Source organism: Poecile atricapillus, chromosome 3, assembly GCF_030490865.1.
Source record: "Poecile atricapillus isolate bPoeAtr1 chromosome 3, bPoeAtr1.hap1, whole genome shotgun sequence".
NCBI lineage: Eukaryota > Metazoa > Chordata > Aves > Passeriformes > Paridae > Poecile > Poecile atricapillus.
The window spans coordinates 92,470,160-92,484,083 of NC_081251.1; the positions used below are offsets into that span (position 1 = coordinate 92,470,160).

Genomic DNA, 13,924 nt, shown 5'->3' on the forward strand with positions numbered 1-13,924 from the left:
CAATTCCTCACATACTCTACTCTTCCTCAACTAAATCAAAACAACCTCCCATGTGATCCCCTTCTGTACTGCAACAGAGTTAGAGAGATTAGTTTAAACATTGAAGACTATCTTCAGGGAGGAGGAGTAAATAAAAAGGAGAAAGTTCTCCCTCTACTGCCACCAAAATGCTGACAGCATTCTTTCCAGCTAGAGTTGGAATCTTGAAATTCAAGCAAAAAATCATGGAAACAGAGTAATTCAGGTTGTAAGGGCCTCAGGAGGTCCCTTGAAGAAACTATACTTCAAAATGGGCTCAGCTGAGAGGTTAGTCCCTGGTAGTCAGTAACTGAAAATCTCTGCGGACAAAAGACCACATAACCTCTCCATCACCCAGTAATGGAGAAAAGCTTCTACAAGTATCTAATCTGAATCACTCCCGTTTCAATTTAGTCACTGTTGAGAGTCCAACTCCATCTTCTGGTCTATAACCCCCACAGGCACTGGGAGTCCACCCCTTCTCAAAACTAAGAAAGGTCAATTGCAGCTGACTCTCCTAGAAGGGCAAGTGGCCATCATGATGGTTTTTGCTGAATTCGTTCCAATTTATCAGCAATGTTCCTTTATCAGGAACCTAAAACTGGATGCAATGTAATTTGATGTAATGCAATGGGTGCTGAATAATCAGGGAGGATAATTTCTTGCCTTCATCTACTGGCTTTGTGCCTGGTGATACAGCCCAGGATGCTCTTGACCAACTCCGTTCCGTGTCATGGAGCTGTTGTCTGCCGGCAGCCTCAGGGTCTTTTCTGCAGAGCTGCTCCCCCAAGCCCCTCTGTTCTCAGCTTATGCTCCTGCCAGGAGCAGTTCCTTCCCAGGTGCAAGACTTGGCATTTGTCCCTGCTGAACATCTTCATCTTCTTGACATAGCACTCCTCCTGCTTTCTAGGAATGGCTGCATACCAGCCCCTCCCTCAAGCCATTGCCTGGTCACCCCCCATTCTTGTGTCACCTGCAAACACAGTAAGAGTGCACCACATTGCCTGCTCCAGTCACTGCTAAAGACAGGTCCCCACGGAGATTCCCACAAGGCTCCTCACACTGTGTGGATGCTTAACCACCACCCTTTGATTAAGACCATGCAATTAGCTTTTTATTCACCTAGCTGTCCCTTAATCCAGGTCAATTCCAATTGCTTGGACTGCTGGGCCTACAAAGAAAAAAAAATAATAAAGAAAAAGAGAAAGAGAAAAAAGGAGGAGATTGGGAAGACAAAATGAGATAAAGCAAGATTCCTTTCAAGAGCAGCACAGACCAACACTGGATAAAAACAGCAGAGTACCCAAACATACAGTGCATTAACTTCCTACCTTAAATGCTTCTACTCTTGAAACCACACCTCAGCTTAGCTGCATCTGCCTTAAGCAAGCTTAGATGGAGAGATTCAAATCACCACCACCATCTGTGGAGTTACAGCCATTTCACTGTTTGTTAAAATACTTTTAAAATTGTATTTGATCAGTATGATATCAGAATTTCAAGTTCAAAGAAAGCCTCACTTTCTGAAAACTTTCCAAACTTTCTTCCTTTCCTGTATACATTTTTCTTCAACACTCAGCCTAAAAAATATGCACATTCCAGGTATCAACAATGTATTTTCAAACCTACAGATAAAAAGGTTTACCACACACATCCAAGGAAAAGTGGCTGTGCATAAGTCTCTTTAAGCTTAGATGGTTGTGGCAAAAACTCTAAATGCACATTTGGCAGTTAGATGCTACAGCAGTAGCATTTATAAATAGAGATTTTGGGGGAGAGAGAGTAAATCTAATTACTGCCAAATTTCATACAAAAGAAAAACAGTAAGTCTAACAATCTGAACAGCTTTATTCAGACTGTGAATGAAATGCTGTCTTAGGGTAGAAATTGGCCAATTTGCTCATCTGCATGAGGCTTCTTGCCACATTTCATTGTTCTAACTTAGCTGTGATATTTAACCTCCTAAAGCTGTGGTAGGGACATTTAATCAACTTTGTGAGCTAGACTATGCATGGTTAAACTTTCAATTTGAGTGAGGAAGCGTTTCCCAAAGCTGAATTAATTAGCTTTACTTATACCACGTCTGTTGCAATGTTCAGATGACTTACAATATCTAACATCAATTTGATATTTGCTGTTACTTTCAGATAGGATAAGAAATCCAAAGAACAGTTTGTACGTATTACAAGTCAATAGCATATTACAAGTAAATAGAATATTACATTGTTTACATTCATGCTATCTAAAGCATGAATCTGAGCAATTTTGCAGGTAGGAAAAAAATAAGTGATCACTTGTGTTTACAGGGAACAGGTCTACTTTTAATTCCTGCTGGATAGTATGGATATACATGTGGCCTCTGAGGGATTACCCAGTTTTCCTACACAATTATCCAGGTGATCCTCCCACGCTACCTCATCACTATTTGTCTAAAGGAGGTCACAAAACAAAGAAATAACTACTGTGTAGCCATTAAGAACTAATATGCCACACCTACTGGCCAATAATAAAAATTATTTCCAAAATAATGCAAAATGGTTTTTTGGGTACTTCCAAGCAGCATGTTATGATAGTAACAATTTCCAGGACAACAGTCAGTCATAAGCAATTGGGCAACCATATCACATTTATCACAGCCCTGTAGCAAAAATATTTTATGGGAACCATCACAGAAAACATTTCTTCCATTAGCAGAAAAGTTCACCTTCCCAAACTTGATTTGGGGGTTATTTGATAGCTGATTCTGGAGATTTTTGAGAGCTAGGAGCTTGTGGGTGGAAAGCAAGGAAGGATTACCTCCATAAGCACTATGAATCATGATCTGCTACATTAATAAATAGATCCTAATAAATTAAATATAACATGAATAAATGCAAGAGCAAGCACAATAGTTCTTTAACCATTTTTCAGCACTGCAAGCTGGTTTGTAAGAACACTACAGAAGAGTCCCACAGAAACATAAGAACAATAACATGCAGGCAGTGGTGAAAAAGCTGGTTTATGTATCATAAACTAGATTTTCTCCTTTTACCTGATTTCTGTATCACCTATTCAAATGCAAATTCTTCCAAATGAGAAAAATATCCTGTTACAGGGCTCAGGTTGTGTACATGCATATACACCTGTATGAACTGCAGCAAGCTGCTGCAGGGTGTGAGAAGCAACAGTCCTGGGTGGTGTTTCTTTAAGCAGCTCATTAGTAACAGCAAGCAGCACCCAAAACTGTGCCATGGACACTGCTATTTGCAACATGAGGAACATCCAATTACTGGTAACATCTAGCTCATCAGCTGAATCAGAAGTCAATTAGTAGCTTTTCCAAAATGTACATATGTTTAGAGTTGTGTGGGAAAGGAAATTTTAGTTCTACCCTGAAATCCAGGCTGGCAGACCACCATGAGCAAAACTGTACATGGTTAATCTGACAGTGCCCAAGAAGTAATTTTTAAATCCTTCATCTGGCTCAAGAAACACAAAGACTACTTGCAACACTGTAACCTTCATGAATAATTATTACACCTGATTTTAAGAAAAGGGAGATCTGTATCTTCCATTTTCCTGAGACAACTGCTATTAATTTTCCCCAGCACTTAGATTTTCACCATTTTTCTGTGAAACTTCTGCTTATATCTTGTTAAAACAAGATTATCTTTCCTTTAGCATAGACAACAGGTCTGTTTGATCTAGTTGGTTAACAAGCTGCCTGGTTGTCTCTCCTTAAGACAATACAGTGTAAAATATATAAAAAATAATAAATGCAGCATAAGAAGAACTAAGCACACAAAAAAATGTGCCCTTATCTTTTCTGTAAGAATCCAAAATCCATGTTTAAGATCTACACTGGCATTTTCTTGTACTGTGTGACAATAACTACAGAGTTTCAGAGATCTAAACTGCTTTTCTAACATTCAGTTCACATCCTCAAAAGCTGATAAACAACTTTTCAAAATTTGTTGGCAGAGATGAAAAGGCACAGATTGTACAAGCACTCTCCTACCCCTACTCAGAATGGCATATGATTCTGCTTATAAAACACAAATTATTTATCTTCTACAGCATCTCCTTACAGAAGGGCTAAATTTTGTTGGATTTTTTGCAGGAAGGAAAGAAGTAGGGAGAAAATAAAAAGAAATAAAAGGGAAAAAAGAGAAAGCAAATAGAAGGATTTGTATATCCCATTATTGGGTAAACTTAATCAAGACACATTAAGGCTCTATGTGTGGGAATAGGAAATGAGAAGAATATTATCCAAGAGAATGCCTGCTCAATGCCAACATGGTAAGAAAGCTCTTCTGTCTATAGACCTGACAAGGCAACCAGAAAGAAGAGTTCATTCACTCTGATGGTCTGTGGAAGACTTAAAGGATCAGTTTTTTCCATATTTTTTCCATCGACTATATTAGAGATTTACCTTCCAGGATATAGTATTTCCTTAATGCTTGTAGAGACAATGAGTTCATAATTTACAGTAACTATACATATGAACTGAGAAAAATGTAAAACTATATAAATACATGTATTATTTTAAATTATTAAAGCCTTTTAATACATTAATTCTGAAGCCAGGAGGAAAAACAAAAACAAAACAGCGTAGGAATAAACATCACCTTGTATTAACTATTCAAATTCTAATACATATGCCATTCCCAAGTAAACCAATGAATGTTTTTCTTCTTTCTTCTACTCTCAGTACTTTGCTTTGTAGACAACATGTTCAAATACCATTTTTGTTGCAGCAAGTAAAATAGGATTTAAAATATCAAAAATCTTCACTTATTCATCTCGTACATGGTAAATCTTCAGTATTCTGATTCTGGCTTTCTTTCCTCTTACTAAAAACAAAAATTAAAAACTAAAATAAAGGGGAGAGCATTATGAAGGTAGATGAAGCTAGCCCCCATTTGAAGGCAAATATAAAAGCTGTCTATATATCAAAACCTTTTTTCTTGTATTACACTTGGCAACTGAGTCCTTGGCCTCTTTAGGGCCTACTGAGAATAACTGCATCAGGATTTCACTCCTGACAGCAGCATCAGTCAAAGGATCTGCCTAAAGGAACTGCCACACAGCAAAGGGCCACAGTACCCTGCAGAGTCTAGGTTACAGGTCACTGACTGCCAACACTATTTCTACTCTGGTTTAAGCCAAAACAAGGCTGCACTTTTAATATAGGAAACTGAAACATGACTCCCTTCAGCATGGCATATCACTGTCACAAATCCTTCACAAAAACAAGAACAGACGAATTAAAAATTAATTCTATCATTCAGCATATCAAAAATGGGAAGATAGCTAATTTAGTTGTGCTGGTTTTGGATAGATGTTTGACCTGTTGTACAAGCAGAAAAGGCACATGCACTCACATAACCCCTGGGTATATGCATATATAGTGCTCTATGCACAGCCCAGCAACTCTGCAACCTGCACAGAGAAGACATCCTATGCACTAGGATAAATCCTCAAACAGGTTTTGGATTCAGGCAGTTGGTGACAGTCAAAATGAACTACCTAGCTCCCTGAAGTCTTTTAGGAATTCGATAATGTAGAACAGGCTTTTACTGAAAAAAATTGCCCTTTTCACCACTCACTTTTTTGCTCATGGGAGTGATGTGTTATACATCAGTACAAAACAATCTCTCTGCAAGGATCACAGAATCATTTGCTGCGCATCAAAACCAGAAGCCAAGCAGGTTCACACTACAAATCTTCACTTGATCAGAGAGAGTTACAAACAGTAGCTGAGGTAAAAACCAAAGTATTGATCAAACAGACAAACCACAGTGCATAGAAATAGCACAGCCATTCTGGCCACCCATTCCGTGTGGGTTGGGGCACCATAAATTCAACATATTTGCTAACTTTGAGTCCTGTTACTTGTGCATGCTACCATTAACAGAAAGAGAGTTTAACTTTACACATTCATCTTATCTGCTACTTTTACCTAGCACATAATACCTCACACCATATATATATACACACAGAGCACTCCATGAATCAGCCTGGGTAGGAAGCACCACACTCATTCTCACACACAGCCTTGCTCAAGCTGAAAAGCTCCACCTCTACCAGCATGTGTGCAGTTACAGGCATGCATAGTATTACCAAGGGCAACTATTGTACACTTCATTCCACTGCAAAATACAGACATTCAAGAATTACTGCTGGTAAGCCTTTAAATCATCAGACCTGATTCCCGAATCACACATTTAACTGCCTCTGCATGATGGGAAAGTCTTTCTATATTAGTAGTGAGTTTACATCATTCAGATTTATAAATTATATAAACTACTGATTCAATTAGACTATCAGAGGACTCTTTGAAGATGTGAAATGCATCTCTAATTGGAACCTTACAGATAGAGATAACCTAGCAATGTTTTTGTAGTCTAAAATTTATGCCTCAGGTGCTTTGGTACAGTGTGGGTGCACTGGGAAGAAAGAGGGAAAAGTCATGTAAAATTAGAAGCCAAGGGAAAAAAGAAAGAAGTAGAACCATTTGAGATTATGAAAATTTATTTATCTTCATGAGACAAAAAGTTATGATCAATAATATCAATTTAAATACTACAAGTATTTTAAGGGTACCAAGAAAACAGTGTAGGATCACTTGTGTGCACAATTAAGAAACAAGAGGCAGGAAAGCAGCAGAGAGAAAACAGTTATATGTTTTCCACAAATCAGAAGAAACTCTGAACAAGTACAGTAATAATGAGATGTGTACTTAAACTTGACCATGAGGAAATGAATCCTAAAGAACACAGTGAAATAGGGGAATGCACAACACTTTGGCAATTTTCTGTGAATATTCTCTCTTTCTAAAGACTGAAATGTGAAAAATTTATTTTGAGGGTAGAGCTCAGAAAAGTGACACCTTTTGTACCCTACTGAGTTCCTTACCAAGGAAACTTACAAAATAAATACTTGTGGTATTTAAGTAATAAAAATAAAAACTGAGCTTCATACATCTATTAAACAGTTTTAAGCATAAACATGAACCAGTATTTTACAGCTTTCCACTCTTCACAAGAAATTCACAGAATTAATCCAAATTTTAGGTTTAGTCTGTTTATACATTCAGAAAAATTGGCAGCAATGTATTCAAGTCTCTTAAATTCTGTGTTCAGAAAACACAGAATTGTTGAAAGAAAATTAACCTGCACACACTTGCCCAAAATTATAAGTTTATATTTTGTAGGTCTAGAGATGAAGCCAGCAGTTACTAGCTAGATAGTCCATGCAAAAAATTCAGATGTAGTTATACAAATTGTATAGAGTGGACAATTTTTTATATGCGAAGAAACCATGTATGATCCAAATGCAGATCACACATACACAGGTGGAAAAAAAAAAGATCCAATGCAAGTTTTCAGTAAGAGCTAAGAACTCCTAAAATTATGAATTTAGTTGTAAAGCCATTCATCCTTTAAGAGAAAATCATTAACATTCACAATCTAACAAGCCATTCTGCACCAAAGCAGGAGCCTGAATGGACACAGAAGTTAATAATTCTACAAGATACTTGGGGCTGACAGTAAACTTGTTAATGAGACAATATAACTGCTCATTTGAAATGTCAGTCACAAAAAGAATACTCAGATATTGTCAGAAGCAAAATGCTCCTCATTATTGCTTCTTTATTGCTTTCACTGCTGAGGAGAGAAAACATTCACAGGTTCTTGAACAAAAATAAATGAAGAAAACACGTAATTTATGACACTACCCAAAGCACCCTTGAAAAGAATAATTGGGAGCCTTGAGACAAGTTTTTCCTTGGTGACAAGGAAGTCGTTTTCAACAAGGCTTGCTGTATTTCAGCAAGTTCTGAATTTTCTCCCCTCTTCAAATAAATTACAACTGATGTATTCTCTTGGGTAAATGAAGGAAAACTTGATGTTCCCCTGTCTCAGGAGATTAAAGAGATCATGTCTTTCTCTCAAAAAACTCCAAGCTCATTTTCAGTGAAAGTGATAGTTAGACTACTATAAGTGCCTTAGCATAAAAGCTACTCTGCCACTGGTTAAAGAATTTGTTATCATCCTTAAACAGCCCTCCTAGGGTGTGTCTCTCCCACATCACAGATTTCAGGATTCCCAGAAGCAACACAACATACCTGAATTTGCTACTGCTTACTTTACATGTCTCTATCAGATCACCGTAAATAAGTATTAACATGCAAAATTCCAACAAAAGCAACACTGGAACCTATACGCCTGAATTTCCTGGCTTGCTATATTTGGTTTTTTCTCTGTTCACCACCCCATCTTGAAAACAAACCCAAGAGCCTTCTGATGAGTTGCTCGCAGACAAGGACTTCTGAAAAACCTGTCTTGTCCTCAAAGAGAAGAGGGCAGCTAAGTGAGATCAAAACTAATTTTCTCCTAATTCTTGGTGGGCGTGGGTGTGTGTGTGTGTGGACAGAGATGACAGAGCCAGGAACACTGAGCTGCAAACAAAACAGTAGTTTATATTTACAGAAGCCTTGAGATTAATAAGGCAGTTTCTCACTAAACCAGTTACACCAGTCTGCTCACCCACTCCTCAGGAATATCTAGCAGCCAAGCCTTCTTCCCTATGCACAATTCAAGAGACTCTCCTACCTTTCATTCCCAGCTCTGTCTTTCCAGGCTTTAGCTCCTTTTTCTCCTATCCAACCAGAAAAATGGGATCTTTCATCATAGGGTGATATCAACAGATCTCTTTTAACAGCAAGCAAGAGAGTCCTTTTCACTAAGTGCAATTGAAAAAAATTAATTGTAGCCTAACAGAAAAATTTCCAAAAGCCATAAAATTCCACGGAAGTGTTCCTTACACTAGTGTAAGAGACACAAATCAATTGAGCTCTTCAGCTCTAAAGACTTCTTTTGTTTTGTTTTTTTTTCACCAACATGACCATAACCAAGACCAAAAAACTATTCACCGTGGGGTTGATTTTTGTTGTTTAGAACTTTTTTTTTAAAGAAACTCTGAATTATTTCAACATTTAAAATTATAAAGATAGAGAAAATGGACTGTATGCAGTAGAAGAGTTAATATTTGTCTCTTGCGTTCATTTCACCAAAGGTGCTTCTAACCGAACATAGGCTGAAAAGACAACAGGCATCAAGGGAAGAAGTGAAACAAAAAAAAAAAAAAAAAAAAGCAACAAAAAGACAATTTAAGATTTCAAATAAAATCTCCAGTCAAAACATACTTTTTATACTAAGACATTATGTGACTTGAATTAAGTAACAGGAAAAGCCACCTTAAAGTGATTTTTCAGAAAAGGGATTGTGGTTAAAGAAACATTGTATCCTCTATGAATAAATGTTCAGTTTGGTGTACAAGAACTACTATTAGGAAAAAGAACCACAACCAAAAAAAAACAAAAAAAAAACCAACAAACCACCACCAAGTTTCTGGTTGTGCTACAATGTGATTGGACAAAAATAGTCCAGCTACAATATTTTATAAATGTATTGAATTATACTGAGTAAAATGTGTAACTAAGATAACAGAAAACTGAAGAATACAAGGTGTTTTAGACATTTTGCTCTGGAGCCATTTCCTGAACCCTAAGGGTCTCTACACCCATAACTTTTTTCATACAACTTTCTAAATTGTACTTTTTAGATTGCTGAAGAGGGCAGGAAAAATTCTTGTGTTTTTCCTGGAGTTAAGAATACCACTAAGCAACACCAACCATATGCTGAAAAACCTGATGGCAAGCAAAAGGAATTCACATTTCAGTTTTGTGTATTTTTTGGAACACCAATGAGTAAACTGCTAAACACTACTGCTCAAGTTAAGCTCATTTTCTTAACATCTTCAATGATACCTGCTAGCATGATGCTCTACTGAAATAAAATGCTTCTCAAAAATCAGATGGAATGTTAACAGCTTCGTTCTCTCAGATGCATCTGGAGTGTTGGCAGTTAATATAGACAATATGCAAAACACTCCTCCCTTCAAACACAAGCACCTTTAAGTGAAGGTAAGAAGGCTCAGCAGCAGCTAAACTGCTTTGCAAGATCAAGCCATTTCCAGGAATGCTGGAACATTCTTGATATTATATAGAAAATAAACTACGAGTGTTTGTAGGATGCTTTTAGAACTTTTAACGGCAACTATAAAAACTTTAATATTGGCATATTAAATATTTTTATTTACCAATTTTAACAAGAACTTTTAATAGGAGCCTTGGTTTACAGGCAAAAAAACCTGAAGTACAGAGAGAATACTGGATTTATTTCTGACTGCAACACATCAATGTCATACAAAGGTCAGAAATGAGTAAAGACTCCAACATTTGATGATAAAGTTTACTGGGCAGGGCAGTGTTCAGTCAAAGGCTGGATATTGGAGGTCTTTTCCAACCCTTATCTAACCAGGAATCACTAGCAGGACTCTTCTCCTCCTAGATATCTATCATGCACAAAAATTTTGGAGCAGAAACACCATCTTACAAAGCAATGTGACATGACACATGGCTGATCAAAAGCAAAATAATAAAGGTTTTAAAAATGTGCAACAAGAAGTAAAGCTAGTAAGTGATCTCTTAAAAGAACAACTGAGATTGAACATGACTTTTTTGTCAGTTTCTGTTATCTAGAAGACTTTCATTTTACCTTTCATCTCAGTCAATGAAACAAATATCTCAGAGTTTTTTTAATTGACTACAGTCTCATTCAGAAAGAATATCAGTTGTGTTAATGAGAAAAAATACACTCTGCTTGGGCTTTATCACAGGCCCAGAAATATTCTTGGCATTTAGTCAGCATCTCAGCACACCTAAATGAAACAAAGCTTCTTAATAAATCAGAAGATGAAGGACTCCAACAACAGTAATTTTTTTTTTTTTTAATATTCTTACCAGATGGTTGACTAGGCAAAAGCTGGCTGAAGAGTTGCAATAAGAGAATGACTTCAGACATAGTATTACTTGATAACACATGATCAGATAAAGAACTTAAAGTGCAAAGAACTGCAAAAAATGGCATCATGCACTCAGGTCACCCCACTCAGCTTCAAGGAAGCAGTAGTGAATAAACCTCAAATATGGTATGGCTCTTGGAATGGTCCCTGCAGAGCCAGGAATTGGACTCAGTTATCCTCATGTATCCCTTGTATCCTTGTATCCTCATATCCCTTGGTATTCTAAGATTCTATGATAAATCTACTGCAAAAGAAGGAAACACAGAACTTGAGCCCCTTGCTGTAACTCAAAACCAGTGCTGGTACAAAGCTGACACAGTCTCCTCTCCACACTATTAAAACCTTGCCCTAAAATACTTACATTAATTCAAATGAAAATTAAGAATCACCTACATTTTAAAGATTCAGCTACAGCTGGCAATTTCTCAATCACACCATCTAGTTAGGAAATATCTCTATGCCACCCCTTTATGTTTGCTTCACCCATTTTAATGAGCTGAGTGTTTCTGTCCCAGGTCTCCAAGTTCACTCACTTACGCACTCGGGTATCTGTTGCAACATCTGTCTTGCACTGCCTGCCATCCTCTATTCATCTCTCTTCCTTCTTTTCCCTTCACAGGAAGCCTTACTCTGCTGGTCAATTCTTTCATGCCAAGAAAGGAGCAGCCCCCTCACAGTGACCCTGCGGTGATGACTACAACCTAAGTACTGGTGAGTGTTAACATCCCAAATGAACTCTCTTTCTAAGCTCAGGAGGCTGCACAGGATCAAGAAGCTGATCCTGAACAGTATTTTGGTTTGTATTTCAAGCTGACCTCACCACAAACTCTTTTTTATAGTAACATAAATCAAAGGTGAGAAAACAAAGTCCTCAAGTGCCCATAAAACATTCCAAATCCCTGGATTTAAGTGGCTACAGTCAGCTTCTAGAATTATTTCCAGATCTAAACTGATGTCATACATGATGCTGGTTGACAAATAAAAATTTCCTTAATGAAATTCCACCTGAAACATCAGGGAAAAAAAGAGGGCAATAAAATTTCCTCACAGATTAGTGACATTCTTTGAAAACAAGGGAACTACTCTGTACCTGAATATTTTAGAATGGCCTAAGGAAAATCTGATATCCCCCTCTCAATTTGTTACAATATCTTGAAACATTTTGGAAGACAACTTAAAAGCAAACAAACAAAAAAATCCCCAACCAATTTTTAAAAACAAACAAAAATAAAGAAACAAAACCCCAAACAACAAAAACAAACATAAAAAACCCCAACCCAACAACAGAAAACACCCTAGGAAAACAATATACTGACTCCTTACCCGTGATAAAGTCACAGATCCACTTTATTCCATGTTTCCCAAACGCTCTTTAGAATAATTCTGTAACTTTTTCAAGTTATTGAAAATTTATTTTTAAAGTTCCAAAATATTTTCTAACAAAGCTGTTTTCTTCTTTTAGTAAATGTGACCATATCTACATCTCAATACGTAACCTTCAGAAATTGACGCGTCAGTCAAAAAAAAACCCAACCCCCACCTGCCAAAATCTTGAGAAATGCGTAAATCAGACCAGTTTTCTCAATCATAAAGAAATAAAAAAAATGTTAGTAATACAAAATATCATTAGAAAAGATCCAGCAGATCTTATACTTAAAAGACTTCTCCAAACAGACACGCAGGAGAAATTAGTGGCTGAACTAGAGTTTCCATTCCTTAAGAAACTTGTATCTTTTAACATTAATTTTATACCAAACCAGGTAGAAGTGTTGAAGTGTCAACATGTTTAGCTATATAAAACATTTCCAAAACATTCAATTCATAAATATACAAATATTTTGTTTACACACACTGTATTTTTAAACAGAACACTGTGTTATTCCAGAATGAAAGCCTTTAAATTGATTTGACATTTAACTACATCTGCTCTATGAGCTATAGGAAGCTCTAGGCGAGCAATCCTTCACTATGTGCTGTCCCTTTTAATTGTAAGAAACATCTCCTAAGAGAACTTGGCGCTACAGATCCCATAGATTGGTCAGAACAGAAACACTGTGTCCAGAGAAAATGTTCAGAGAGAAACGTAATTCATAAGAGCACTGGGTTAGAAAGCTCATAACCTGTGAGACACAGGCATTCTAAAGATGCTTGTTGAACCAGCTGAAAATCACATTTCTGTTTTCTCACTACAAAACCACAAGAGAATCCCAACTGAGAAAACATGATGGAAGACTCCATGGCACTCCTAGTGACACCAACAAACACCTAGTATGCCATAGAAGAGCAACAGACCATCAAAAAATCCTTTCTATCAAAGTGCTGACAAAATGGCAATCTAAAACTCACAAAGGAAATAAAAAAATCTTATTCACTTTTCCAGATGGAACGATACCCACTAACACACTAACAGGACAAACGTACCCTCTTCTAAAAAATAAGCCAACTAAAAAAAAAATAATTTACAAGATCAATGTTTTAAAACTCAAAGTTAAAAAAGTATTTCCAATAAAGTTGTTATCCTTTTCACAGTTTCTTGTCCCCTCCATTGGAAAAGTAAAACAAAAAAAAAGTGCTAGAAACTTTAGTGAAGCTCACCTAAAGTTCTATGTTTCTGTACATTTCAGCTGGAAGAACTCAAAAGACTAATGATTGTGGGGGATGATGCTCATGATCATAAATAGGTCACAAATAACTATAGAGTGTAACCAACTATATAAGAAAAACATTAAATCATTTTCTTAGTACATAAGCAATACGTAATGTCCTCCTATAAAAACCAAGCTAGTACTTCATACTATGTACTCAAATCACCCCCACTTCTCTAAGGCAAATAAAAGAATAAAACAAAAACCAAAGCTTGGTTGTTTCTCTTCACTAACCATACCTGGATGAGCAAAATTACCAGAGTAGGACATTAAATAAATGACAGGGTATTTTTAAAGCACCTAATTACACCATCATACATCTACATAAAAAAGTTGGCATTATCTAATGC

General features: G+C 36.7%; 1 protein-coding gene across 1 annotated transcript in view; it reads right to left on the reverse strand.

The window, feature by feature from the left end:
- The window catches only part of MTA3 (metastasis associated 1 family member 3), a 133,322-nt gene that overhangs the window by 114,252 nt on the left and 5,146 nt on the right, over positions 1–13,924 (reverse strand). The gene's annotated exons all lie outside the window — the stretch shown is intronic.